This window comes from Octopus bimaculoides, chromosome 5 (genome assembly GCF_001194135.2).
Source record: "Octopus bimaculoides isolate UCB-OBI-ISO-001 chromosome 5, ASM119413v2, whole genome shotgun sequence".
Lineage (NCBI taxonomy): Eukaryota > Metazoa > Mollusca > Cephalopoda > Octopoda > Octopodidae > Octopus > Octopus bimaculoides.
This window is the reverse complement of record NC_068985.1, coordinates 108,934,590-108,938,978: the sequence shown is the minus strand read 5'-3', so window position 1 is coordinate 108,938,978 and position 4,389 is coordinate 108,934,590. Positions and strand designations below refer to the sequence as shown.

Genomic DNA, 4,389 nt, shown 5'->3' with positions numbered 1-4,389 from the left:
ATGCATCTAGACATAAAAACGCATCCATAAAACAAACATACAAATCTGCGCATACACTAACACCAAATACTGCACACACACACATATGCACAAATACCTAGATGATGTTGATAAAAGTTCCAATGAAGGAGCCTTGAATCTATGTTAGAGTCCGGCTCTTTCTCTATGGACAAGAAATACAGAAATGAAACTGATTGATAACATACATACATACATACATAAACATACATGCTCAAGCATAAATACGCAACTATATACAAACACATAAAAGTGCGTGTGCGTGCGTGCGTGTGTGTGTGTCATTATGATCATGGTATCGCATCCCTTCTTCTTACATTACACGACAAAATAAGGAAGCAAGGTGGAATATGCGATAAATTTGGCAGTTATTTCTAGTGAGTTGTTTGAGCACGTGCAAAGTTCCGCGGTTGGATCCTGGATAATCTGAGAAAATTAGCATCATGAAACATGTCGTTAAAATTTTAGAAAAGAAAAAAAAAATGTATCTCTAAAGCCACGTGTTTAATTTTTTTAAATGATTGTAGATAATGGTATAGTAATGTCTGAGTTCGTAGATATTTACAATTATGACCTGAAGTATTTCATGTATATGAGTTTCTTGTGTTTCGGTAATTATAACAAAACAAAAACGAACAATATATAGCTACATTCGAACTGAAGGAATAATACACACACACACACGCGCGCATAATGATATATAAATGTAAGATGCGATTTCCCAGGTGTAGGAAGTTAATAAGATTCGAGCAGTCTGTAGAAAGTATACAAACAACTGTCAGGAATAGTAGTTTATTGGCGTAGAAGGTTGTGTGTTTTCCCCATATCGAAGTTTGATAAGCTGCTTAAAGTTATTTTATAGTCCACGGTTAAGAACTGGGGGTGCTATGATTTTTTTTTGTTTCTTTTAACTTAGTTACGGAGTATCCTTTCCAAGGTTCTGCTAGCTAGGAAAAATATGTAGCCTGGATTTTATCTGATCCATTCCTTCAACTTGGATTATACAAATGTATATAAATAAATATATATATATATATCAACGCACTCTGCCCAAGTTTGAAGCGCTATCAGGTTATAATTAGGCGGCGAGTTAGCAAAGCCGTTAGCACTCCGGGCTAAATGCTTTACGGCATTTCGTCCGTCGTTACATTTTACGTTCCAATTCTGCCCAGATCGACTTTTCCTTTCAACCTTTGGACGTTGATAAAATAAGTACCAGTTAAACACTGGTTTCGATGTAATCAACTTATCTCCTCCCTGCAAAATCGCTGACCATGTGCCAAATTTTCAAGCCAATATTAGATTATCATTTCCACAAACATTAATTTATTCTTTTCATCGTACTCTATGATGATGTGCTATTCTATTAACAGTTTTGGATCGGCGAAGTTATTCATTTGCAACATAATAATGATAATATTGTCCAGTATTTAATTTCATTATCTAATTTGATTACAATTAAACGTCTAAAGGTAAATACAGAATCTAAATTTAAAGACAATATTGAGAGTCACTTACTGACACAATCGATATTAAATACTAATATAATGGAACATAAAATATTATGTGATTGCTTTTCTTGTAAATATTGACGCTGAGGTAGTTGTTTAAGCTTATATTATGTTAACGTTTGTTCTAAAGCGTTTAAGATTATTTCATTTTTAGATAAATCACTATATTAGGACTTCACCTAGAAACAATCATCAAGGTTTCTTTTAGACATTAGGGAATGTTTTAAGAAATGATTCTGTTTTTTTTCTGATAGGTAATGTATCACGTAAGTATTACGTCCTGTTTGTATTCTTTACTCAGTGGAGTAAGGGTAGCAAACACTGACTATCTTCAAAGCATCCAATGCTGGTGGTAACTCGAGATGTAATTTCTTTTAGGCAGGTAATCTCGTCGGAATTCTTGAAAAATAATCGAAATTCTTGAAAGAGTGATAATAAACCTGGCATCAGATTAAGTTTATGGCATAAAACACATGGATTAGTCTTTGCAACGAGATTTCCAACTATTTTTTTTTTTAACCAAACGCCTTCAATTGACTTTTTGGTTGGCGCAAGGAAATGCTACAAGATACTTGCTAAGAGCATCACAGAAGTGGTTGAATCGAAGCCCGCATTTACAAAGCGAACTCGTATCTATTTCTGCTTCCTATTTACGATAAAATTGTTTAAGTGATGCGACCATGGCCTGTAACTGAACACAACACATATTTACACTTGTACTTGGCTGTGCGGATATCTACCGTCCCGATTGTGTCCCCTGTGTATTTGCTTTACGTTGAAAATGACACTAGTTTAAAGTTATTTCACATCCAGACACTCAGTAAACGCGTAAGATTTCCATAATGAGGAAATGTATCATAAAAAACAGGGGTGAATCAAAACTGGTAAACCTACAGGTTACATAAACTCCGGTTTTCTTTTTATTTGACCTGTAATAATCACTCTAAATAAATCGGATCATAAAAATACGAAGGAAACCGAGACTTTCGAAATTCTCATCTTTCGAAATTCTCACTGGGCTATTGCGACTCTACACTCATTTGTATATATAAATATATATATGTTTATGTATAGGTACATATGTATATATGTATGCATATGTATTTATATATGTACACACAAACACACATGTATATGGTAGGCTTCCGCGTATTATCCGTGTACAAACTTACAAATTCCCCTACAGGTAGTATTGAACAGCCCGCAGCTATAATTGAAAACAGTTGCCATGCTCAATGTGCCTCAGAGTGAGGCTGAATCATGAAACACGTGGATGTAGAGAAAATTTCGGAATCACATAACCATGCCTGCGTCTGCTATCTACAGTGTATTCACCCTTTTCTTACACACAAATATACGAATTAAAAGATAGAATTAGTTCTGAAACAATAGATTAAATGTACATACTGCTTCTCATTGACCTCCATTCGGAAGACTCGATCCTGCGGTCATTGTACTGGACGCCAGCAGCTGCAAACAGCATGCGACAGATCTCTGCACGGCCACGATGGTTGAAGTAGTAGAGAGTGTAGGAAGGCATAGTTGATAGTTGGTGTAGTTTTCGTTAGTGTTGCTACCAATGAATGGATGTCAATTCAAAGCGATTGATGCTTGTATCCTGCAATGTCGGCGCAGAAATAAAACAACATCTGGTTCTAAATGTTCAGCCTGTTATATAAGCAAGCAATTTTAAAATATATCGGTGTAGAGAGTCAATGTTGGTGCACAGACAATGACTAAAAAGCTGCTGAATCACTGAATAATTGCCACATTAACAACTGCAGCAAGATTATAATCTTCGTCCTTGCCATTTCGAAATAGTTAACCAAGAATTTTTTGGTCTTTTCTTCTTTACTTTTTTCAGACATTTTGTGAAGCTATATTGTTTAATTCTTCCCTCAAGTCGGCTTATTTGTTATCTAGTTATTTATTTATTTTTGTCAAACCAAACCACTGTAATTTAGTAAACAGAAAATGTTTGCAAGAGAAATAAATAAAATTACAAAAGCTTTAACAAAATCTAAATCATTAAAACTTTCAATTTAATGTATTGATATTTTACAAAGAAATTCAATTTATAAAGGAAAAGATTAATGATAAAAATAATTAAAAAAAAGCACAGGCACCAGGGAAATGCATTTCTGCAGTTAAAAGAATGCTTTTTTAAAATTTTATCTATTTTGATACTTTACTAAATTCTAAATTCTTATTCCTGACAAACAGGTCCAGTAATGAGTAAATGACTAAAAACTGCGACCTAGACACAAAGTCAACTGTTTTGTAATACGCTATAAAATGCAAATTAGGAAAATTGACATTCTTCATATTCGATGTTTCACACACACACACATACACACACACACACACACACACACACACACACACACACACACACACACATACACACGCAAGTATTGTAATTTTCTTTTAGTCTTTTTACTTGTTTTAATCATTTGACCACGACCATGCAGAGGGTTACGTCTTGTCAGAGTTTTGTCTGTCAAATCGACCGCAGCGATTTCTTTAAAGCATTCTATCATCTTTTTAATCAAACCGATTAAATAGACGCAAAAAAGAACATTGTTTGTCAAGTGGTGGGTATACAAACAAGTATACTAGCATGCACGCATACACATGCACACATATAGGCATATTATAAACATATATATATATATATATATATATATATAAAGTTGTTGTATATTGTCAACTCAATGTGACAATCCCAATAAGGGAATATACTACTGTTGTTTAGCCCTAGGAAGCTGGACCGCTTCTTGTCGGCCTTGACACAATTACTGTGTCCTTATGTTTGCGAGGGGGAGACATCCTCCTCCCCCTCGCAAACATAAGGACACAG

General features: G+C 34.5%; 1 pseudogene; it reads right to left on the bottom strand.

Moving 5' to 3' along the window:
• Window positions 1–3,198, bottom strand: part of LOC106869782 (S-crystallin 1-like) — a 21,904-nt pseudogene extending 18,706 nt beyond the window's left edge.
• Between the last annotated feature and the right edge of the window lie 1,191 nt (window positions 3,199–4,389).